Genomic DNA, 26,009 nt, shown 5'->3' on the forward strand with positions numbered 1-26,009 from the left:
GGCCATTTGGGGGGTGAACAGTAAGATGGAAGACCTTGCTCCCACTCTCTGTGCCTCTCTTTCTCTTTGTGTAACTCTGTCAAATAAATAAATCTTTTTAAAAAATGGCCAAAAGAACTGAAACCATGATAGCAAAAAACAAGTGAAACATTTTTAACAGGTTAACCAACTGCTGACCTAGAATTCCATAGGCAGTAAAATATCCTTGAGAAATGAAGATGAAACAGAGATATTCTCAGATGAAAGGAACCAAGAAGTTCTGGCATTGTAGTGCAGCAGGTTAAGCTGCTGTCTGCAGTGCCAGCAAACCACATGGGTGCCAGTTCGAGTTCGAGCTGTTCCACTTCTGATCCAGAGCCCTGCTAATGCACCTGGGCAAACAGTGGAAGATGGCCCAAGTATTTGGGCCCCTGACCCACATGGGAGACCCGAATGAAGATTCTGGCTCCTGGCTTCTGGCTTCGGCCTGGCCCAGCCCTGGCCATTGTGATCATTTGTGAAGTGAACCAGTGAATGGAAGATTTCATTCTCTCTCTCTCTCTCTCCCTGTGTGTCTGTGTATGTATCTCCTCCTCTATCTGTAACTCTGCCTTTCAAATAAATAAATATTAAAAAAAGTTCTTCAGAAAGAAGAAATAATACCAAAAGTAAAATGAGATCGTCAGGAATGAGGAAGTGGGATCTAGATAAATACAACAGACTATTCTGCTTCTTCTGAACTGAAATATTAAAAAACAAAAGTTATACTATATCTAATAGGACTTTCAATACATGTAGATTAACAGATGAGATGACTATATCCTAAAAGGGATGGTAAAGAGACTAAGACAGTAGTGTGATGTCTATATTCCACTGAGATCGACAAAACAGAACATAAGCAGACGATGAAAAAGTATATATATATATATATTGTAATCCCTATAGCATTCACTAAAAAGAAAAACCTATGCAAAAAAATTATGAAAACCTATTCAATAAAACAGAACACCAAAAAAAGATCAAATAACTCAGAATGAGGAGAAGGGGAAACAAAGGAACAAAAAGAGAAACAAATAGAAAATGAAAATAAAATAGTAAACCTAAATCCAAACATATTGTTACATTAAACTGAGATGGTCTAACAGAATTTAATACAGATTATCAAAATAGACTAAAGAACAAACTAGATTCAGTCTATAAAAAATCTTATTAAAATATACTGATATAGTTAGGTTAAAAACAAAAGGATGGAGAAAGATATAATGTGAAAACATCAAAACAATACCGAGTAGCTAAATGTCAAAGTAGATTTCAGAGGAAAGAATGATTAGAGTTAGATAGGGACATTGCTTAATGATAAAAGGGTCAATTCAACAAGAATTTAACTTATTTTTTCACAAATTTGAAAATATTTTGCAAATTGAAGTACTTTTTAAAATTTCATCCTTCAAAAGAAACTGTTAAGAAAATGAACCAACTTTAGCCTAGGAGAAAATATTCACAATATACATATCTGATGAAGGATATAAATACAAACAACTCCTCAATTAAAATAAATCAAGCCTAATTAAAAAGTGGGCCCAAACTTGAGACAAGAAATTCATTAAGGAAGATACACAAATGGTGAAAAAAGGTATAAAATATCTTAAACATCATTACACCAAGAAATACAAATTGAACCCTGATTATTTTGCATTCAGTAGAACACCTAAAAAAAGACAAATTAAAAAACTGTCATTAGCAAATGTTGCTAAGGATGTGGAGCAAATAGAGCTCTCCTATGTTGCTGATGGGAGCATGAAATGCTATGAGCAGTTCAGAAACCAGTCTGACATTTTCGTTGTTAAAACTCACACTAAACACGAAGAGTCTATATATTTCAATGCATGTAAATTATATTTTTGCTTAAAAAGAGAAAAATGAGAGTGTAATTATCCTATTTAAACCTCTTTTCCCTATATTACTAAAGATCCAAAATGTGCTTTGACCTTTACCTGTCTTTCCACCTTGATCTCACATTGTCTCATTTACTGTGCATGGCCACACCAGTCAAGCTCTTCCCTGCCTCAAGACCTTGAAGCTTGTCCTTTCCTCTGTTTATACAGTCTTTCTCTAGCTCTTTGCATAACTGGCTCATTCTCACTCTAAGTCTTACCTCTACCATCACCTTCTCAGAGAACACTTTCCTGACCACCGTAACATAAGCCCCCTTCTAGTCATTCTTTGGCACTGCCCTATTGAATTATTTTCCAGCACTCTCATTATCTGTTACAATTTTGATTTTGGTTTTATTTTTGTTGTCTATCCTTTATTTTTCACCTCTCTCCATTTTCAGTGTTACCGTTCTCAGTACCATATTCCCATTCTCTCACATACAGCCTGGCATATAGCAGGAATTTAATAAAAATTTGTTGATTGAAAGAATAAACTGTCCTCTGCAGGTGAAAGAAGGGAAAAGGTAATTCTTCAGAAAATGTAGTTGAGAAACAGACCTTTTATCTAATTCACCTGAAGAAGTGTCCCAGAATTTCTTAGAAGAATTGAGTACATACATTGGGGAATTAAGGAAAACAACCATGGTTGTAAAGTGCTAAAGTTTATACTAATTTTATAACAGAAATTACATTCAGATAAAATTGCTAGAAATTTGGAATTTTTATAAAAATATATAAAGTAGAAGATGTTAACAGTGTGGTCAGACTCAAAAAAGTGAGTATCATGGTAAATTAAAAAAAAAATGTTATCTTGCTCCAGAGATAATCTTTAAAGCCAAGAAGCCATCTGGAATTAACAAGATTGCAGAAATCAGGAATCATAAATGAGCAAGAATATTTTACCCACTGGGTGAACAGGTCAAAGCTCCCATATAATACGCCTCTGAATCTCCCAAAAATCTGGTTGCCAATGTTGATAAATTGGGAAAAGTAAATGGGACTTTCCAACATATACAAATATAAAATAGCCTGATACATGGAAAAGAGCAAAAGAAACCACATATAAAAATACATAAAAACATTTCTAAAAGTCAAAGCAGGCAAAACTTCTAATCCATGCTGTTAAAAGTCAACTTAGTGGTTATCTTAGGGAGGAAAAGAGTTCTGAAGGAGACAGAGGGCCGGTGATATCCTAGTTCTAGATGTAGGTTCTCGTTTTCTGAGTGTGTTCAAAGGATGAAAACTTATTGAGTTCATCCAGGCTCCCTATGTATTTTATCTCAGTAACAACTTTACATAAAAGAAAAGTGTGTCCAGAACATTTAGAAGTCAAAGGGAAAAGGAGTTAAGGATTTAAAAATTAAGCAGTCAAGTAAAACAGCTATCATAATATGCAAGGGGCTTGGCCTCGCTCCCTATTCTCAGCTAAGGCAGGCCTTTAGGCTGTCATTTTATCCATAAGATTTCTTGCCGGTATAGGAGGTTGGTCTTTGTTTTTCCAACTGATTCATAGGAAATTGGAAACTCTGAGCAGGTCAGTGAAAAGATTAAAGCCTCACAGGCAATTAGACATAGACTGCACCTGGTCTTCACCGCGCTGCCCCCCCACCCCCACCCCATGCCCCATAGCCGCAGCACCGCCGTGCTGAGCTTTGGGCGTTGGAGCCAGCTGTTGCTGTGAGCCCTGGCCACCTGACTATGCTGAGCCTAGGCTCCAAGACATGAATGTCTTCATCAGGATTCAGCAAAGATGGCTTCCTAATTTATTTCAAGGTTGAGATAAATGAACATATACCCAATCTGTCAGCACTACATATACTCCCCTGGAAGCAAAATGTCAATGAGTGCAGCTAATAACATTAGAAGGCAATGTTAAATAACTACTTTCTCCCCTTCTATAAGCCCAATTACTGATTGTTCATATTCAATGACTCCTGATGACACTTGAGAGCAAAATAACCCAAGCTCAGGGTGCAAGGGCATAAAACTTGGGGTGCCGTTGGCAACAACTGTCTCTACAGTGTCACATTCATCAACCTCCTATCCTTTAAACAAAATTCAAGTTGTCGTTTAGAATGTTTTGAATTCAGTACTTTTATTCCAAGCTGTTTCTCCTTTAAAACACCTGAATATAAAATTTATAAGCACAGGTTTGGAGAACAGATGGAGAAGGAACTCGGGCTGCTTAGCAGACAATTTATGGCTTCTTTCTGCCCTTGTGGGGGCCATCAGTGGAGCTAATGGAACTCCCCTGACCCTGCAACAGCCCCTTCTCTCTGCCTTTTCCTCAAGATAGCTGTGCTGGGAGCAAAATGCAAGCCTCTGAGGGCCCTAGGGACTACTTTGCCTTCAGAACCACTTCACAGGTATTTAAATTGGATACAGACTCTAGCATTACAGTTCTTCCTGGTTTCTTCCCAATCTGAGTAAATCTTCCCGTCCAACTGAAGCCAGTTTTCGCTCAACTCACAATATATTCCTTTGTGTGCACTTTCCCTCTGAATTGAATTCTTTCTTATCTCAGTCAAGGATAATGCCCTGCCCTCACTGTCTCCCAGACATCTGATCTTTTGGTTGCCGTGTTCTCTGTTTGTGCTCTAAGAACTCTTCTCCTTCTTTGACAAGAGTTCGGGCTCTGCTTCCTCCCCTCTTTCACCCAACTCTGAACACTTGGCTCCTCTGCTTCCCCATGCCAGACTGCAAAGGCATCTTGCCTGAATGCTTAGCCACACGCGCAAGTGATTGCAAGACAGAATACTCATGGTGTAAGTGAGACGGGCAAGTCCGGTGTTATTTTGACTTTTGAGATTCCTCCAGAATGCCTTGAAGAACCAGAAACAACCCCTTTCCCAAACTGTATGTGATCCAGAGCTACTTATACAAGATGTGGTTTACTGTACTCTGTGGTAGACTATCTCATTAAAAGTAACTATCTCAATTTTGGCTTCACATTTCTTTATGCCTTTGAATTTACAGGAGCTCTGAAGCAACAGAATCCAGTATTGGGTTTCCTGGACATACAAAATCTGTTTTTCAGAGTTTCAACCTGACTGCAGCTGAAACCAAATCCCTCTACCTGTAATTTACTTCTTCTGAGGTAATGGTCTGTCTCCTTTCTTCATCTGTCTGACAGGATACTGGAGTGACCATATCAAAAGGCTATAATGGGGCCCCAATCCTGGTAATTACCTTCGCCTGGAGCTTTCCTGCTGTAAGCTGTGCCCAAAGTGAAGCCATCAGTGTTGCTGCCCCCATTCTTTAATGAGATCCTGGTGGCAAAAGGATAGGAGACACAGGCATATTTCCTACCTTTTTCGTGAGTCAGATTCTTCCTTTTTATTTTCACAAAGCAGTTTGACCCACGAATCATCTTCATTCTCAGGACTCAGTTTGGCTGGGAGATTTCTAAGTACAAACTTCCAGGATATGGCTTCATTACTCTGGCTTTGTTCTGCTGATTGTCCATGTTTTCGGCTTGGTGCAATATGGCTGTTCCTTTCTTGAGGGATCTTTTGTGCACATCACATTACAGGGCTTTACATGTAGTAAAGGGTACAGACCTGCAGCCTTCTCTTTTTGGGTATCATCTCAGCTGCCTGTCTACAAAGTATGGTTAGTGGCCAGCTCCTCTAACAACACTATAGGTGCTTAAATGTTTAGAAAAATTCTGCACCTTAATCAGAAACTAAAAATCCTAAAATTACAATTAGAGAAATTTACTACACAAAAATCATTTAGGCCCCTTGGCTTAGGAAAAGCTTTATTACAGAAGAAACATACAAACAAAAACAAACTAAGATGATGAGAAAGGAGTAGGGGAAGGGAGAGGGAGTATGGGGAGAAGAAAAAATTGAGCCCAAAGAAATATTACTATTGCATTTATATTGTACTGTACTAATACCAGCTGAGAAAGAAGTTTCTTCTCTTACTATGTCTCACCTCTCACTAAAGAGGGCCCTGTCTCAAGAATCGTCAGTAGCTTCTCTCTGTTGTCAATATCAGGTAAATCTAGATTCAAAGAAGGGTTCTGAAATCCAGATGTTGTTTTTAGATCAATGATTCTCCAAATGAAATCCAAGGACCTTTGCTGGGTCTGTAAAGTCTTCCAGTCATTCCGTGGGCTGGGTCAAAATGTAAAGCACACAAGAGTATTGTTGGGTAGTTTTGTTTTCTTTCTTTTTTTCAGGAAAACACATTTTCCACTGCGGATTTGAATCAAAATTTAAAAGCATCGAAACAAACGTCTTTCAGGGGAGCTACAAATACTCACAAGCGATTCAGCAAAAACACTGCAAAAATGTTTTCTGTTTCAGCTTGTTTAGTTTTTTAGTAAGTAGTAAATTTGTAATTTTCTAGTAAATGGGTGATACTCTTGTCTCTCACACAATGTAGGGACTAAATATTTTGACTCACCGATGCAGATCAAAGACGAACTTTGCAAAGCGCCTTTATGAGGGGGAGAAAATAAGATTCTCTCCTCCCTGGACTTCCATGTCTCGGTATCATTTATTCCTGCTCCTCTCAGCACCGCTTCCTAGCTCAATGCCCACAGCTTGGAGTCAGAAGCAGCCACTGCCTCAAAGAATCCCTCTCAGCTGCCCGGCTGTCTTTCCTCAGGTTTCTCTTGTGGAGAGGAGGCAGGAACTCAGGTGTGGGGTGAAGGGGGCTTCAAATGCGGCTGCGGCTTGGGAAGATCTGTTTTTCCACATCCTAGCCCCACAGCAAGAGTTAACCCTAGGAGAGCTTGGGCTGCCGGAGGAGACTTTGTGAGTTATCAGATGACCCCGCTGTCAGCCATAAAGCACATCCAGGCTGCTCCAATGCCAGGAGATTTGCACTCACGGCTAGGTCTGGCTTTCCTTGTCTAACGGAGCAAGGTGCACGTTTGGCCATTTGTGGAATCAATTTGCACAGCCATAGTTTTCTTGAAGGATTTCAAAACATTTGGTCTGCCTACAGAGCATGGAAATAGTTCAGAAGCTGTAAAACTGAGTGCACTTGGAGGCCTCTAATTGGATTTTGCTGAAGTGCTGGCAGCACCATCCACCTATCCGGTAATTCTGCCATGCAAACTAAGTGCCCTCTGATCATCAGACGCCGCCCAGTGTCACCCAGGTGCTGTTGGCCCCCGCGATTCTTTGGTGCAGACCTACCCAGGAATGGAGGAAGTAATATTCTTTCTCTTTTGCTTGGTAAGGTGAAATAGCTTGTTGGCTCTTTGAATGTGATGGGAAAAGAAGAGAAGAAGAAATAGCAAACAACCCCAGCATCTGGATGGAATTTATTACGTACCTCTGTGGGACCCCTGGTTCCTGAATGTTTCAGCTAATGACTCCCTCTTCCAAGTCTGCAGAGGCTCAAGGCTCAGCCTGTCAGGGAATGATACTTTGCTGCCAGTTACTGCAAGTTGGTTTAAATAGATTTGGAGATGCTGTAGCTGTGACCAAAGCCCTGGCAGGGGGAGGTGGGGCAGCACAAGCCACTTAAACTCACTCACATGTTTCTGTGTGGATACCCCGTGGGAAGGGTATTTGTCACTTGTGGAGAAACTGGACATTCCCTACTGTATTACTCAGTAGTTCAGCCCCAGAGCCTGGCTCATGCAGGTAAAGTCCATGAACTTGCTCATGTCTTTGGGAGAAGGGTCCTGCATGGCTAACATTTCTGGACATGTATAGAAGATAGAGGATCAGAGGATCAAAGAGAACCTGGTTTGATATCTTGCTGCCATATTTAAGCTCTGTGATTTTGAGCCTATTTACCGGCTCTCTTTGATCCTCAGTGTCTTTATCATTAACATAGTAAATAATATCCTGCATGGAGATACTGGGGAACGACTTGAGCTAATGGTATATGGGAAGTATCTGGTGGTACTCAGTGCGCATGAGCTGTATCTGAACATGGACAAGCATGTTGTGGCAAAGGAGTCTTCCACCTAAAGACCCACAATTAAAATGTGTGTTCAGGAATAAGCTCAGTGTTTAATGTTTGCCACATATTCCTTTTTCACCGCAAGTTTCTGGAGGATGCTTGATCTTTAGGTGGAACGATGGGAAAGGCAGTGAACTGGAAATGTGAACATTGGTAAGACACCTTTTTTTTTTTAAGATTTATGTATTTTATTTTAAAGGCAGAATTACAGAGAGAGGGAGAGAGAAGGGAAGGAAGAAGAGAGAGGAGAGAGACAGAATATCTTCCATCCCCACTGGTTCACTCCGCAGATGGCCACAACAGCCAAGGCTGGACCAGATTGAAACCAGGAGCTTCTTTCAGGTCTCACATGTGGGTGGCAGAGGCTCAAGTACTTGGCCTATCTTCTGCTGCTTTCCCAGGTGTATTAGTAGGAAGTGGCCTGAAACTGAGTGGAGCAGCCAGGACTTGAACTGGTGCCCATGTGGGATGCAGGCATCAAAGGCAGCAGCTTAACCAGCTGCACAACACCAGCTCCAGGACACCTTTCAAATTCAGTGGGATGGGTATACATGTCAGTGAAAGATTACAGATGATACAAAAATTCTTAGTGTGTGTCACAGTCTTTGCTAAATCTTTTTAAAAAGAAAAAAAAAGATTTATTTATTCAAAAGGGAGGGAGAGAGAAAAGAAGAAGAATCTTCCCTCTACTGATCACTCCACAGATGGCCCCCAAATGGCCAAGACTAGACCAGGCCAAAGCCAGGAGCTCCATCCAGATCTCCCATGCAGTTGGCAAGGGGTCAAGTACTTGGGCCATTTTCCTTTGCCTTCTCAGGTACATCAGCAGGAAAGTGGAGCAGCTGGGACTCAAACAGGCATTCCAAAACAGGATGCCAGCAGCACTGCAAAGCCAGCCCTGCTAACTTCTTTCTTTTAAATTTTTTAAAAGATTTTTATTTATTTTATTTGAGAGATAATTACAGTGAGAGGGAGAGACAGAGAGAAAGTTCTTCTTTCTGTTTGTTCACTCCCCAAATGGCTGCAAAGGCCGGGTCTGGGCAGATCTGAAGCCAGGAGCCAGGCACTTCTTCCCATTCTCCCATGTGGGTGCAGGGGCCCAAGGACTTGGGCTATCCTCTACTGCTTTCCCAAATGATAGCAGAGAGCTGGATTGGAAGAGAAGCAGTCGGGACTAAAACTGGCGCCCATATGGGATGCCTGTGCTGCAGGGGGAGGAATACCCCCCTGCAACACGGCACTGGCCCCTCCCAGTTAATTTCTTTCTACAGTTGCCACATTTGCCCTCAGCAATGTAGGTTTACTATTCTTTAAAGATGTTTGCACGAATGAAAAATTGAGGCTCATGATGTTTAAGTAACTCGGAAACCCTTCCTATTCCCTTCTCTGTCCAGAGAGTTCAGTTCTATGGAATGGAACCTTCCCTAATCATCTTGGTCTACAGTGATTTCTTCTTCTGAGTTCCTCTAGTACTCATCATCCACACCAACAATTTCACACCTCTATTTGCAGTGTTGTATATGACTTATTATTTCTCAGCATTTATTGAACAGCCCCCATGGACACCACCCCCACTCCCCAGGCAATGAGAATACACAAATCAGTAAGAAATAGCCCCTGTACTCAGGAGTTAAAAGCTAATGGAGAAAACAACCCTAGCAGCAATTTGTACACATCCCAAAGCATTCTAAGACAAAATTGCCTTCTCTACTTCTAGCTCCCTCAATTTAGATCATGCGTGTTTCAGTTCTCAAGGGGAAAATATCAAATCAATTGGCCTGAAAGTAGTCCAACCAGCCTTAAGGAAAGGAGAATTTTAACTAATGAACTACAGCTGCACATACATGTAAACTCAAGTACAAAACACAGCTGAGGTAACAACTGACTTAAAATTCTCCCAAGGAAGAGCAATCTTTCCTGGCTCAAGAGGTTGGGGTCAAACTCCTGGCCCTTTGGCAGTACAGAATTCCTGGTGGCAGAATGTAGTCTGAATTCCTGCATGGTGGAGGCAAGAGGCTCACTTCTTGGTGACTAGGTATGATTTTAAGATTATCTATTCCAGGCCTGGTGCTGTGGCATAGGAGGTAAAGCCACTATCTGTAGTGCTGGCATCCCATATAGGAGCCAGTTTGAATCCCGGCTGCTCCACTTCCTATCCAGCTCCCTTTTAACAACCTGGGAAAGCAGCAGAAGATACCACAAGTTCTTGGGCCCGTGCACCCATGTGGGATACCTGGAAGAAGCTCTTGGCTCCTGGATTCAGTTTGGCCAAGCTCCAGCCACTGCAGCCATCTGGAGAGTGAATTAGCAGATGGAAGATCTATCTCTCCCTCTCTCTCTTTCTCTGTAACTCTGAATTTCAAATAAATATTTTTTTTAAAAAGAGTATCCCAGTTTCTGTTTAGTTATCCCATCAAAAACATATTCACAAGATAGTCTGCCTCAGTGCAGTGATAATTTGCTAGCACATAATGGAAATCCATAGATAGAAATTATGAAAGTAAAGTCTGGTGCACAGAAAAGACACTCAAGTTTTTGTTTCTTTTTGGTTCTCTTATTCAGTCTGGATCTTGCTCACCAGCAATTTTAAGTTCCTTTTTTTTTTTTTTTTGTTAAGTTTCATGCTCTAGGATTCTGAACCAATTCAATCTAGTTATCCAGTTTAATGAACAACTTTAATGTACAAAGCAATATGGTAGACACTTAAGAGAATAAACATGAATAAGAGAGGATCCCTGCTTCAAAAGTTAAATCGTGCTTTTTATAATCCATAATGTGGACCTGAAAATATCATGTTCTTGTGACAAGCATTTATGCTTTTAAAAGCCATATATAAACACCATGTAGGATGAGCTCAGAGGACTTGGGGCTTTCAGACTTCACCAGCTTAAAAAAAGTGCCTGCAGCACTTTTTCTTTCCTGGGCAAGAAGAGGCACTGACCTGAAATTTCATTATGTCTGCTCTCAAGAGCCAAGTCAGAGAGATCTTTGACTCTCGTGGATATCATACTGTGGAAGTTGATCTCTATACTGCAAAAAGTCTCTTCCAAGCTGCTATGCCCAGTGGTCCCTCAACTGTTATCTTTGAGGCTGTAGAGCTCCAGGACAATGACAAGACTCAATATATGGGAGAGGGTGTCTCAAAGGCTGCTGTGCCTGCCCTGGTTAGCAAGAAACTGAACATCATAGAACAGGAGATTGACAAACTGATAGTAAGCATGCCTAGAACAGAAAATAAATTTAAGTTTGCTGCAAATGTTCTTTGTCCCTAGCTGTCTGCAAAGCTGACACCACAAAGAAGGTATGTAACTACCACATTGCCAACATCAGCAGCTCCAAAGTCATCCTCCCAGTCCTCGCTTTCAATGTCATCAGCTAGCAACGAGCTAGCCATGTAGAAGTTCATGATCCTCTTGGTCAGTGCAGCCAACTTAAGGGGCGCACTGAAGCTGAGGTTTATCACAACCTGAATTAAATCATCATGGAGAAATATGGCAAAGATACCACCAAAGCAGGGCTTGCAGGTGGTTTGCTCACAATAGCACTGTGGAGTATCACTGCCCCCATTTTACATCTGAGGAAAGTGAGACCCAGTGAGGTTAAATAACTTGAGGTCACATAACTATCAAATGGTAAAGTCATAATTCAGATGCGTTGAGTGGCAGTAGATGGAGTCATTCTGAAATCTGTTGGATCCTAGATCCACCAGGCTCCATCAGGGCTACGTGATATTTCATATTACTAAACTGCTCCAAAATGATGGGAAGGAAGCCCTTACATGGTAGGGAGACTCTAGGGAGACCCAGACATTGCCTGAAAATTCAATTGCACCAAATGCCTTTGGTTTCCACCTTTCCATTTTTGCACCTTGATTTTAGGCTGTTGATTAGAAGAAACCCCTACCAAGCTGGCAGCACCCTGGAAGGTGGTAATCCTTGAGGCAGAGGAGACATTGAGGAGGAGAATACAGAGGCCTGTTAGCCCTGAAACCACTGAAGATCAGGGAGATCTGACCAAGCGGTCTAAGTGCATTGTTGCCCCACAGCTGGAAGTCATTAACAGCAAATAGTTGCACAACAAGCAGTGTAAAAGCAGGGAACAGTTTTGGTCAGGCTGCCAAAGTCACTGAACCAAAACCTGGGTCCTGGGTTCACCAACCTTACTACTCAGTACTTTCCACTGGAGGAATTTCTCAAGGAATCTGACAATTGAACTACGCTCTTGCCGGCGCCGCGGCTCACTAGGCTAATCCTCCGCCTTGCAGCGCCGGCACACCAGGTTCTAGTCCCGGTCGGGGTGCTGGATTCTGTCCCGGTTGCCCCTCTTCCAGGCCAGCTCTCTGCTGTGGCCAGGGAGTGCAGTGGAGGATGGCCCAAGTGCTTGGGCCCTGCACCCCATGGGAGGCCAGAAGTACTTGGCGCCTGCCACTGGATCAGCGTGGTGCGCCGGCCACAGCGTGCCGGCGGCCATTGGAGGGTGAACCAACGGCAAAGGAAGACCTTTCTCTCTGTCTCTCTCTCTCTCTCTCACTGTCCACTCTGCCTGTCAAAAAAACAAAAACAAAAACAAAACCAAAACTATGATCTTCTGGTATAAGAATGTCCTCTCTAAAGCTGGAGAGGAAATGAGCCACTAATCATGATGTGATTTAATAATGAGGTTAATCTTTATTTTTTCCATAGGGAGTCTATACTAAAATAGACAACACTCAATTTATATTTTACTTTGGAATTTAGGGTGGCATTGGCAACAACAGGATTTTAATTTCTTGATTGTGTTTAACTTGGGTTGAAAATCAAAATAATTAATATCATTTGGGAATGTATTGATAGATGAATGAGGCACAAAAGGGAACCAATTGGCCATTTAGAAATTGATGGATCAATGATCCACATAGGGGAAAGGAGTCATAAATGAATAATTCTAGCAACAGTCAAAAGCTGGTTCCTTTTAATATTTGGGCACAGAAGCACAGAGGCTCATTGGCCAAGAGACTTCAAAAACCTCTCTGGAAGTTGTATACACTTGCAGAAAGCAATTTCTTTTCAACCTGTGTTTTCTTTTCTTTTTTTAAATTAATTAATTTATTTTTGACAGGCAGAGTGGACAGTGAGAGAGAGAGAGAGAAAGGTCTTCCTTTTTGCCGTTGGTTCACCCTCCAATGGCCTCCGCGGCCGGTGTGCTGCGGCCAGCGCACTGCGCTGATCCGATGGCAGGAGCCAGGTACTTCTCCTGGTCTGCCATGGGGTGCAGGGCCCAAGGACTTGGGCCATCCTCCACTGCCCTCCCTGGCCACAACAGAGAGCTGGCCTGGAAGAGGGGCAACCGGGACAGAATTCAGCACCCCGACCGGGACTAGAACCCGGTGTGCCGGCGCTGTAAGGCGGAGGATTAGCCTAGCGCTGGCCTCAACCTGTGTTTTCCTTTAGCCTCTGAAGTTTTCCTCAAAGAAAAAGTCAATTCCCAGCGGCAGTAAATACCTAAGGTTTGCTGGTCTTATCTCCATCCACACACCTAGTCACTTTAAAATAGAATTCTTGAGGCTGAAGATCTACTGAGGGAATTTTCATCTTTCTTTTAGGATGGCCATGAATTTCCTGGACTGCTTTTAAGAGAGTTAGTTTGTTTGTTTTTTATATTTATTTATTTATTTGAAAGAGTTACTGGGAGAGAGAGGGAAAAACAGAGAGAGATCTTCTATCTGCTGGTTCACTCCCCAAATGGCTGCAATAGCCGAGTCTGGGCCAGGCCAAAGCCAGGAGCTGGGAGCTTCTTCCAGGTCTCCCACATGGGTAGCAGGGACCCACGCACCTGGGCCATCTGCTGCTGCTTTCCCCAGGCCATTAGCAGAGAGCTGGATCAGAAGTTGTGGGAGTTGGAGTCTTCTGTACTCTGGCTGCTTGCTTGCCTGCTATGCTCCCCTGGACTTTATGACCTCCTGCCCCCCACCAGCTCCCCTGGGATTTATGGCCCGATGGTTCCGCCAGTTCTTCCCCATGCCATCTCCTTTGTGTGGCCTTCCTGCCACATAACATATATAGTCTTTACGTTTAAATGAACCAATGAACATGTTAGGTCCCAATACCTTGCCATATAGAGAATAAAAAGGTAACCTACATAGGAGATGACCTGCACCCTTGTAAGTGTGAGGCTATAAAAACCTCTCTTATGCAAACAGAGGGCCTTTTGCCTGTGCACTGCCAAAGGGCTGTGTGCAGGTAGGGGGTCCCAGCCCACTGGTGACAAATAAACCTCTGCTTTTGCATCTGCAACTGTGCCTTGTGCATTGATTGGGAAATTCGGACACAACAAAGTGAAGCAGCTGGGACATGAATAAGTGCCCATATGGGATGCTGGTATTGCAGGCCGTGGCTTTATCCACTATGCCAGAATGATGGCCCTTAGATTTTTTAAATATATAAATATATATATATATATATAGTAGTTACAGGCTTTATGTGTCCATCATTAATGTTATTTAAACAAAATCAAGAAAATATAATTTAATGGTTATAAACAAGCCCTGAGTAACAGTCTCTTAGATAGCAGTGTAAGGCATACCTGGGCTCTCAATTCTTCCCTGAGATTCTTGCATGGTCTGTCAGGCATACTCTTCATTATTTCTCTTCATTAAACTTGGCTAGCATGCTCACTGCTAAAACAAAACAAAAACAGACAAAAAACACATCTGGAGAACATTACTTACTCTAAATGATCTTTAAGAGCGCAAGCTACTTTGAAGTTGTTCTCACACTTGAAAATAGGACAGGATCATTATCTGAGTAAATTTACTCATTTATCAAAAGCCGGATCTCCAAGCCTGAAATAAGTAGTCCCCTTCCTCAGGTGAGTCTGGCAGACTGTTGCCTTCAGGACAGCAGAGACAAGCTGGCTGTACCTGCTTTGAAGATAAGCCCCAAGCAGAGTCCTTGTCAGCTCTGCCACTGCCCCTCAACAGCATTTCTCTCTCTCGCTCTTTTTTTTTTTTTTTTTTTTTTTTAGATTTATTTATTTTATTTGAAAGTCAGTCATAGCAGAGAGCTGGATTGGAAGTGGAGCAGCCGGGACTTGAACCGGTTCCCACATGAGATGCCAGCACTACAGACAGCAGTTTTACCCCTATGCCACAGCACTGGCCCCCCTTCACTCTCATCCTCTTGCATCCAGTGCTCTTAGACCTGCTTTTGCCTCAAACTCACGAATTCAGGCATTCTTTTTGTTTTGTCCTTGAATTCTGCTTTTACCTATTTTTTCTGATCTCCTTGTATCTAGATGTCATTTAAATGTACCTTCCCACACCTCTGCTGTCACAATATTTGTAAAATTCATCCTGCCCCTATGTCACTCCTGCTTCAAATCTTTCAGGGACACCACAACATAGGATCCAGGCTCCTTAACCTGTCTCCCTCTTCTGACTCTGGGCCCCTCTGCCCTCACTCTTGTTTTCCTCCATACCTTTGATAGCAGTGGCCCTTCTGTCTGAAATGTGGTCATCTCCTGAAATCAATCCTTGGCCCCCACATAGCTTAACCCTATTCATCATCTAAGATCAGCTCAGACATAACTTCTTCCAAGAAGCTTTGCTTGAACTGTCCCCTTCTCTAGCCCATTAGGTGCTTGCATAGCTTACTGCCTCTTAATCAACATACGGACCTTGTTTTTATTATTTTTATTTCTTATAATTTCATTAAATGTCTTCTCTCTGGGACTACAAATTCTTTTTAAGCAGGAACAATGTTTTTATATCCTGTTTCTTAGTGTATGGCATAAACTAAGCCTACAATAATTGTTTAAATTAATGAGCTTCAGAGAAGTAGTCTTGGTTTTTAAAAATGTCTTTAATGGTAAAAAATTGAACAATTATTTAGCTAAACCTCAATTACATAGCATTTCCCTGCCCCAATTCCCTAAACATTTTAGTGAATTCAATCTGTTTCTCTGAACCTATTTTAAGTTAATGACAACAATTAAATGTAGACATTGTAAAAAGACATTCCTGAAGCATTCCAGTGCCCAATTTGATGGTATTGGTCTTGGTTTCTCCCCTTGTTTCCTCACTACTGGATCTTCAAAGAGCTCCAGCTAGAAGGCAAGTATCTCATACAGCCTTCTCCCAAAACCATAAGCAGAGCAGAGCTCTGGTGTGGCCACCTGGGGGCAGTGCAGACTCGCAAATGGGTTTCACAGTGAGGAGGCACCGCAATCCCTGTCCTGTGTACCACTTAAAAAGTATTTATTTGAAAAGCAGAGTGAGAGAGAGAGAGACACAGAGAGAGATCTTCCATCTGCTGGTTCATTTAAATGACCACACCAACCAGGGCTAGGCCCAAAGTCAGGAGCCAGGAACTCCAACCTAGTCTCCCACATGGTACTTAGATCATATCCCACTGCCTTCTCAGGCACATTGGCAGGAAGCTGGATTGGAAACAGAGTAGCTGGGACTCGAATATGGGATATGGGATGCTGGCATCATAAGCATCTGCTGAATACGTTGTGCCACAACAACGTAACCTGTGTGTGCCACTTTGCAGAGTTCCCCTTCTCTCTCTTCCAGGAGATATCCTCAGGCTCCTGCTCTATGAGAGGAACTGGAATGGGTGCCCAGGAGGGAGGCTAACACCCACAGTAGCATGCACACCCATGTGTACAAACCCTGGAACGTGTCCTTCCTTCAACTCTGGAGAGGCAGTGTTAAATCAAGCTAGGACTGCTGTTGTGGTATAGCAGGTTAAGCTGTAGCTTGTAATGTGGGCATATCATACTGGAGTAGTAGTTCAAGTCCCAACTGCTCTGCTTCTGATCCAGCTCACTGTTAATGCACCTGGGGAAATAGCAAAAGATGGCCCAAATGCTAGGGCCTCTGCCACCCATGTGAGATACCCAGATGGAGCTCCAGGCTCCTGGCTATGGCTTGGCCCAGCACAGGTCATTTAGGAAGTGAACCAGAGGATGGAATATCTCTTTTTGTTTCTCTCTCTCTTTCACTTTACCTTCCAAATATATAAATCTTTGAAAAAAAATTAAGATCAAGCTGGAGGTTTCTTTGAGCCAGGAAACCTAGAATATTCTTTAGATTTTTTTTTTATTTGAAAGAGAGAGAGAGAGAGAGACAGAGACAGAGAAACACAGAGAGAACCTCCACTGGTTTACCTTCAAAATGGCCACAACGGCAGGACTGTGCAAGACTGAAGCCAGGAGCCAGGAGCTTCTTCTGGGTCTCTAATGTGAGTGCAGGGACCCAAGCACTTGGCCATCTTCCACTGCTTTCCCAGGCACATTAGCAGGGAGTTGGATAGGAAATGGAGCAGCCAGGTCTTGAACCAGCACCTATAATCCCATATAGGCGGCAGCTTAAACTGCTATACCCACAATGTCAGCTCCTAGTTCACTTCTCAAATGCCTGAAATGGCCCAGGCTGAGTGAGGTTGAAGCCAGGAACCAGGAACTCAATACAGCTCCACAATGACTGATTTCTTTTGCATATTTTGTTATTTTAAAATATTTCATTAAAAGATAATTTATTTCAACTTTTGAGATTTTTGGCACCCTCTTAAATTTGCACAGAAGATGCATGCCCCATTCATTTCATTCTAGTCAATCCAGGGACAACTGCCCCTAACAGGGCTACCTGATGCCTTTGTACTTTGTGAGATGTGGCAAGTGATCTGGACTTGGCTTTGTGAAATCCCTAATAGGATGCACACATTTAGCCTGGCCCTGAGTATGGGTTGGGGCCTAGCTTCTCAGGCCAGCACTGTTCCCAGACTCAGCTATACTGAGGCCACACCTATAAGTAAACAGATACGACTGGCATAAAGCTGATTTTTTTGTCATAAATGGGAAGAATTGCTCACATACCACCATTCATTATCGGTCACATGAAGATCCAAGAACTTCACAAATGTATATTGTCCTGATTTGACTAAGTCCATATTCTTTAGAATGACCCATAATAAGGCCAGCCCCTCACCACATCATTCCATCCATATTTCTAGCCTTATGTCTAGCCATTCCTCCACGCACAACCTAATCTGGCCATAGGGAATAATTTGGTCTGCTTGCATTTTCCAGGGATAACAAGTACTTCCATGCTTCCATGGCTTTTTTCATGCTGTTATTTTACCTGAAGTACACCTCTTTTTCCTCTCTTTCTGATGAACTCTTTACTGATCTTCAAAGCCCAAATCTAATGTTAACATCTTGACACTTCCCTGACATGTTCCCCTTACTGAAGTCAGTAATAACCCTGATAGCCCCTATCCCATTTTCATGTACCTATGTTTTTCATGTGTCTCCTTATAAGATGATGAATTCAGAGAATGGTTTAACAGTTCAGAAGAGAGAATCTCCTGAGTTTGCTTCCTCTCCCCATCCTCTTGAAACTATGACTTCATTCATCTTTAAATCCATCACTCTTTTTTTTTAATTTTTTTTTTTTTTTTTTGACAGGCAGAGTGGACAGGGAGAGAGAGAGACAGAGAGAAAGGTCTTCCTTTGCCGTTGGTTCACCCTCCAATGGCCGCCGCAGCAGGCGCGCTGAGGTCGGCGCACCACGCTGATCCGATGGCAGGAGCCAGGTACTTCTCCTGGTCTCCCATGGGGTGCAGGGCCCAAGCACTTGGGCCATCCTCCACTGCACTCCCTGGCCACAGCAGAGAGCTGGCCTGGAAGAGGGGCAACCGGGACAGAATCCGGTGCCCTGACCGGGACTAGAACCCGGTGTGCCGGTGCCGCAAGGCAGAGGATTAGCCTCGTGAGCCGTGGCGCCGGTGAATCCATCACTCTTAACATAATTCCAAAACATCAGAAGGACTTAAAACACTTGTTGTAAATAATGAAAGTGGAAAACAAACAGGCAAAATGTGGTTCTTTTATTTTCACTTTCTATTTCCTCATCTCAGGAGATTTTAGCTGCTGCCCCCAATTTCCTCTCTTGATCATTTCTATTCTCTCTGGCCATGTGCATCCCATTCCAATTTTACCTAGCTTTCCTGGGCTAGTTCTCCCAACCCTGCCCTCATTCAGCATATTTTTATTGAGCACTTGTTGTTCTGAAGACACTATTTTAGGCATTAAGGATACAGCAATGAGTAAGAGCAGATACTATTTCATGTATCTTATATTATGGCTGGAAAACTAGACCAAAGTAAACAAAAATAACTTTAAAAAGTGATGAATGCTAGGAAGAATATGAGGTTACGAGATAAGGAGTGAAGTTGAGAGGTTGGCCAGGCAAGTCTTTCCTGAGGAGGAGACATTTGAAATCTGGAGGACGAGAAGGAGTCAGCCAAATGGGGATGCGCTGAAGAAGTCTTCCAAGCAATGATGTCAGCAAGTGCACAGGCCTTGAGAGAATAAGTGACTGAAAATTATAAAGCATTATATAAATAAAATGATTGTTTTAAGGTTTTCCTTAGTTTATTTCCATCCCATCACCTCTTTCATCTAAGAATAGCTCCTTTCTGGGAAGTGACTGATTTCCCCTAGTCTTAAACTTCCTGACCACTAAAACACAGAATTTTTTTAAAAGATTTATTTATTTATTTGAAAGTCAGAGTTAACACAGAGAGAGGAGAGGGAGAGAGAGAGTGTGAGAGAGAGAGAGAGAGAGGTCTTCCAGCCAATGGTTCACTCCCCAATTGGCCGCAATGGCAGGAGCTTCTTCCAGGTCTCCCAAGTGGGTGAAAGGGACTCAAGGACCTGGGCCATCTTCTACTGCTTTCCTAGGCCATAGCAGAGAGCTGGATTGGAAGTAGAGCAGCCGGGTCTCAAACCGGCACCCATATGGGATGCCGGCACTTCAGGCCAGGGAGTTAACCCGCTGCACCACTGCGCCGGCCCCTAAAACACAGAATTTTCTTCCAAAAATTCTACTGAAGCTCATCTGACACTTTGGCAACTGACACATCAATGTAAAGGAGTAGTTTTGTGTAGTTCCTTATTCAGATGATACTTCCTTCTTTTATCTCTTCCAGAGATGCCATCCCATTTCCAGGAAAGAACCATCTCATAGGAAGATCCATATGAAAATTCAGGGAGGCTGGCTCCGCGGCTCACTAGGCTAATCCTCTGCCTTGAGGCGCTGGCACACCGGGTTCTAGTCCTGGTCGGGGTGCCGGATTCTGTCCTGGTTGCCCCTCTTCCAGGCTAGCTCTCTGCTGTGGCCAGGGAGTGCAGTGGAGGATGGCCCAAGTGCTTGGGCCCTGCACCCCATGGGAGACCAGAAGTACCTGGCTCCTGCCATCAGATCGGCGCAGCACGCCGGCCACAGCGCACTGGCCGCGGCGGCCATTGGAGGGTGAACCAACGGCAAAGGAAGACCTTTCTCTCTGTCTCTCTCTCTCTCACTGTCCACTCTGCCTGTCAAAAAAATAAAAAAATAAATAAAAATAAAAAAATTCAGGGGAACATAATGAGAAAAACCCAGTTCTCTGGATTGAACTGACTCCTACAGGTACCTAAGCCTAGTCTACCTCTGTGAATCCCAGAAAAATCTCCCCACCTCCATAGCTATTATTGCCTTTTCTGTGCATTGAATATTGCTTTCCATGGGGCTCCACTGCCCAACAGGTGAGGAATTCCAAAAGAGCTGGCCTCCTGTTTTAGATGCCAGAGCAGCTGCTTAAAGTGACTGGAGGGCTTCCTGTCACCAGAGACATGAAAAGCTCTCAGTAAGCCAGAAGCCCGAATCAAAACCATATGATTTTCTTGGCAGTAAAGATCACAGGGCCTTAAAAATGTGAGAAAGAAGGGCCAGCTAGGGGACAAGCTCTTTGGGGTATGGGGGTACCCCTACCCCACTCCTAGAATCCCTGTACTCACAAGTGGGCCAGCCCTCCTGCCACCTGCCCTTGGACTCCTCCTATTGGACTTCTGGTCCATTTGGACTTTTCTCAGACACAGACCAATGGAAGGTTTCAATAACAAAAGCTGAAAAAATGAGATTGCCTACTACCTGAAATGCCAGGTTCCCCCTAAAAATCTCCTGATCAAATGCTCCCAAAACAAGAACTATCCTATTTATTTCTTTCTCTAACAAATTGACATATCCATACCTTAGAAATACTAAGCAAACAGTCATCATATGCTTATTTACTGTGGATCTAAATAGATAAAGGTTTTCTATGAGGGCATCTCAGCATTTTCCAAGGTCTTCCTGAGGTAGAATTCACAAGCATTAGAAAGAAATTCATTCTACGGGCTGGCACTGTGGTGTAGTGGGCTAAGCTTCCACCTGTGGTGCCGGCATCCCATGTGGGCACCAGTTCTAGTCCCAGCTGCTCCTCTTCCGATCCAGCTCTCTGCTATAGCGTGGGAAAGCAGAAGATGGCCCAAGTGCTTGGATCCCTGCACCCACATGGGAGACCCTGAAGAAGCTCCTGGCTCCTAGCTTCAGATCAGCCCAGCTCCAGCCATTCTGGCCATTTGGAGAGTGAACCAGTGGATGGAAGACCTTTTTCTCTATCTCTCCCTCTCTCTGTCTACCTCTCAAATAAAATCTTTTTTTAATTAATTTTTTTGACAGGCAGAGTGGACAGTGAGAGACAGAGAGACAGAGAGGAAGGTCTTCTTTTGCCGTTGGTTCACCCTCCAATGGCCGCCGCGGCTGGTGCGCTGTGGCCGGCGTGCCGCGCCGATCTGATGGCAGGAGCCCTGGTCTCCCATGGGGTGCAGGGCCCAAGTACCTGGGCCATCCTCCACTGCACTCCCTGGCCACAGCAGAGAGCTGGCCTGGAAGAGGGGCAACCGGGACAGAATACGGCGCCCTGACAGGGACCAGAACCCGCTGTGCCGGTGCCGCAAGGCGGAGGGTTAGCCTAGTGAGCCGTGGCACCGGCCAAATAAATAAAATCTTTTAAAAAATTTAATTCTAATGACTCCTTCTAAAGAATAGACTATGTGAGCCTAGATTTGGATTTTCATGGGAACTTTAAATGCTGGACTTATGTAGTTCCAGTGAGTTCCTATACTCACTGATATATGAGCAGGGATTATTTATTGGCAAGTTGGGGAGGTGTACTACATGCCTGTGACTGGGATAGCCAGCAATGTCTTCATTTCTGTAGAGCAAGACCAAGGCAACTGAAGAAAGGTTGAATCTTAATTCTCACTGCCCTCCTGCTGCCTCCCTGCTCCCTCTACCCCAGTGTATTGCTTCAGTGGCTCTATGCAGGAGACAGCATTTGCGGGAAAATGCCCACATCCCCATGTTCATGCAGAAGCTCTTGGAACAAATGCCTTTGATTTAGAGCCCACACCAACCCATAAATGGGAGAAACATTCCAGGCAGTCCTTTGTGATCAGGAGGTACTTAAGCCTCAGGGCTTAAAGATGAGAGTTTGCCTGTCCCATAAGCCTTTCCCACATCCTTTTCACTCAGAGTAGGTCTGTAATATGTTGGGTCATGGAAGTAAAAGAAACAATTAAACATGGTTTCTCTAACTTTCTTTTACAAGTTTTCTTGGAAGGAAAGGGAAATAAAAAGTCTGATAAAGAGAATGATTCCCCTTCTTGGCAGTTGTTGAAAATAAATGTTTATAAGCTTGTGGTTGTAGGTGGCATTATTTATTTACTTATTTACCTGAGAGTTAGAGAGAGACACAGAAACAGAAATAGACAGAGTAGCCATCTGCTGGTTCACTCCCCAAATGCCTGCAATGGCTGGGGCTGAGCAGAAGCCAGAGCCAGGAGCTGGGCACTCAATCTAGATCTCCTGTGTGAGTGGCGGGACCCAACTTATTGATGCCTCCCAGGGTCTGCATTGCCAGGAAGCTGGAATCAGGAGCTGGAGGTAGGTATTGAACCCAGGCTTTCCAATGTAGATGGCCGCATCTTAACCAGCATGTTGACTACTAAGCCAAATATGTGCCCCCAGAGCCTTTTTAAAAAAGCTTCCCAAAGTTGCAAGTCCCAAGATGCTCAGATCAGAGTAGTACATAAACTCCTAAAGCTCTTTGGCTCTGACCAGTTCCCTCAACTCTATCCACAAGGTTCTGGATTTAGAAGCTTCAACCACGAACTCACTCATGAGATTTAAAAAAGCTAGAGTTACTTTATCCCTTTATGTTGTTTCTCACTACCCTTTAAGGACTACATACTGAACCTAGGGGCTAGTTTTTCTAGTAACTCCAATGGAACATTGTGAGTTACAGTCCATTCTTGTTAGCCACTGCAACAGAATTAAATGTAATTTCCCATAACCTTCAGTTTGAATGTGGTTTGTTCCCACCAAAACTCACATCTGGAAGGGCCTTTAAAAGAGATATTTTAGGTCATGATGGATCCACTCTTGTTGATACAAGATTGGGTTAGTTATCACAGGAGTGGGTTACTGTAAAATGAGTCCAGCACCTCACTCACTCTCTTTCCAAAAGTGCCTGCTTCCCCTTTCAATTTTCAGCCAAGAGGCCATCACCAGAAACTGTGCAGATGCTGCTGCCATCCTCTTAGACTTCCAGAACTGTTAGCTAAAATAAAACTTTTTTTGATAAATTATCCATGCCCAGGTATTCTATGATAGCAACCAAAAATGGATAAGATGGCTTCCCAGAGTTTTATGGGTGCAGCTGGTTTAGGATTGTTTGAAGTTTCAGCAAATTACCAATGTATTATATTTTTATAGATATCATCTCTTTTTTTATTTTTTCATTTTTTGACAGGCAGAGTGGACAGTGAGAGAGAGAGACAGAGAGAGAAAGGTCTTCCTTTGCTGTTGGTTCACCCTCCAACGGCCACCGCGGCCGGCGCACTGCAGCCGGCGCACCGCACTGATCCTATAGCAGGAGCCAGGTACTTCTCCTGGTCTCCCATGGGGTGCAGGGCCCAAGAACTTGGGCCATCCTCCACTGCACTCCCTGGCCACAGCAGAGAGCTGGCCTGGAGGAAGGGCAACCGGGACAGAATCTGGCGACCCGACTGGGACTAGAGGATTAGCCTAGTGAGCCGCGGCGCCGGCCTAGATCTCATCTTCTTAAAAGTTCACAATACTATGATATTTTGGGGAGTGAGAATATGATTACTGCTATCATATGGGTAACAATCATATCATATGGTAACAACCATAAGGACATAAAACAGTTGGTCCAAACTTAGCCTAGCTCTGTTATATCCAGAATCAGAAATAGAACATAGTTTTTCTAATTTCCAGCTCAGTAAATTTTCCCTCATTCCACCCTGACATCAAGTCTTCCTGGAGGTTAGGAGGACTGGCACTGTGGCATAGTGGGTAAAGTTACCACCTGCAGTGCAGTCATCACATATGGATGCCAGTTCGAGTCCCAGCTGCTCTGCTTCCGATCCAGCTCTCTGCTATGGCCTGGGAAAACAGTAGAAGGCCCAAGTCCTTGGGCCCCTCAACCAGCATGGGAGACCTGGAGGAAGCTCCTGGCTCTTGGCTTCGGATCAGCGCAGCTCCAGCCATTGCGGCCAACTGGGGAGTGAACCAGTGGATGAAAGACCTCTCTTTTTCTCTCTCTCTGTAACTCTGCCTTTCAAGTTTAAAAAAAAAAAAAAAAGAAAATCAGGCACAATCTATTGAAAAAAAGTCTTCCAGAAAGTTGTAGTGGTATAGGTAGGTGTGTGTGGCCATCACTGACCTCCTTCCCTGTGCTCACATTTTAATTGAGGGTTTTCTTTTTTCCAGGCAGAATCTTCCTTTGTCACAAAATGCTTGTCGAAATTCAGATGCAGTTCATATGCATTGAGCCCCACCACATACTTTACATACCACTAGCTCAACTCATTCCAAGTATTTCTATGCTGGATATTATTTACCACCTTATTGATAAAGAAACTGAAACTCAGGGGCTGGTGCTGTGGCGCAGTAGGTTAATCCTCCACCCGCGGCACCCGCATCCCATATGGGCGCCAGTTCTAGTCCCAGCTGCTCCTCTTCCACTCCAGCTCTCTGCTATGGCCTGGGAAAGCAGTAGAGGATGGCCAAAGTCCTTGGGACCCTGCACCCACATGGGAGACCAGGAAGAAGCACCTGGCTCCTGCCTTTGGAATGGCGCAGCTCCAGCTGTTGCGGCCAACTGGGGAATGAACCATCGGATGGCAGACCTTTCTCTCTATTTCTCCCTCTCACTGTCTGTAACTCTACCTCTCGAATAAATAAATAAAGTCTTTTTAAAAAAAAAAGAAACTGAAATTCAAAGAAGTAGGCTAACTGGCTCAAAATCACAGTTTATAAGTATCAGTAGAATATCAAACTAGGTGTTTTGATCCTCTTTCTTCTATACCTTAGGTGTCCAAAAATGTTAGCCATAATAGGACTCAAATCTTCTCCCAAAGACTTGAGCAAGTTCATAGGTTTTACTTGCATGAGGCAGGTTCTAGGACTGAGAAACCATGTAATACAGCAGGGATGGATTAATGCTGTGGCACAGTAGGTTAAGCTACTACCTGTGAAACCAGCATCCTAAATGAGCACTGGTTCAAGTCCTGGCTGCTCCACTTCTGACCAGCTTCCTTCTAATGTGCCTGAGAACGTAGCAGAGGATGGTTCAAGTGCTTGGAACTCTGCCACCCACATAGGAGATCTGGATGGGCTTCCTGGCTGCTGACTCCTGGCTTTGGCCTGGCAGTGTGGGGCTGTTTGACCATTTTGGGAATGAATCAGTGAAAGAGATCTCTTTCTCTCACTGTAACTCTGCCTTTCAAATAAAGAAAACATTTTTTTAAAAAAGTACAATAGGGAATGTCCAGTTTCTCCACAAGTGACAAATACCCTTCCCACGGGGTATCCACACAGAAACATGTGAGTGAGTTTAAGTGGCTTGTGCTGCCCCACCTCCCCCTGCCAGGGCTTTGGTCACAGCTACAGCATCTCCAAATCTATTTAAACCAACTTGCAGTAACTGGCAGCAAAGTATCATTCCCTGACAGGCTGAGCCTTGAGCCTCTGCAGACTTGGAAGAGGGAGTCATTAGCTGAAACATTCAGGAACCAGGGGTCCCACAGAGGTACGTAATAAATTCCATCCAGATGCTGGGGTTGTTTGCTATTTCTTCTTCTCTTCTTTTCCCATCACATTCAAAGAGCCAACAAGCTATTTCACCTTACCAAGCAAAAGAGAAAGAATATTACTTCCTCCATTCCTGGGTAGGTCTGCACCAAAGAATCGCGGGGGCCAACAGCACCTGGGTGACACTGGGCGGCGTCTGA

General features: G+C 43.7%; 1 protein-coding gene and 1 long non-coding RNA gene across 5 annotated transcripts in view; one reads left to right on the forward strand and one right to left on the reverse strand.

Moving 5' to 3' along the window:
* The window catches only part of ASIP (agouti signaling protein), a 192,058-nt gene that overhangs the window by 106,132 nt on the left and 59,917 nt on the right, over positions 1–26,009 (reverse strand). For 2 of the 4 annotated variants that reach the window (XM_070051291.2, XM_051844895.3), the window contains exon 3: positions 14,406–14,499. The gene's annotated coding sequence lies outside the window, so the exon portion shown is untranslated. Of the gene's footprint in view, positions 1–6,326; positions 6,466–14,405; positions 14,500–26,009 lie in introns of those variants that run through there. The other 2 variants (XR_016215651.1, XM_089306800.1) reach the window with 2 other exon arrangements.
* On the forward strand, positions 4,140–6,231 carry LOC149123373 (uncharacterized). Its single transcript, XR_016216618.1, has 3 exons — positions 4,140–4,279; positions 4,890–5,010; positions 6,100–6,231. It is a non-coding gene; the product is annotated as an uncharacterized LOC149123373 (long non-coding RNA).

The sequence above is a fragment of the Oryctolagus cuniculus genome, chromosome 11, assembly GCF_051225735.1.
Source record: "Oryctolagus cuniculus isolate XC-2025 breed Fujian yellow rabbit chromosome 11, ASM5122573v1, whole genome shotgun sequence".
In the NCBI taxonomy this organism is placed as follows: domain Eukaryota; kingdom Metazoa; phylum Chordata; class Mammalia; order Lagomorpha; family Leporidae; genus Oryctolagus; species Oryctolagus cuniculus.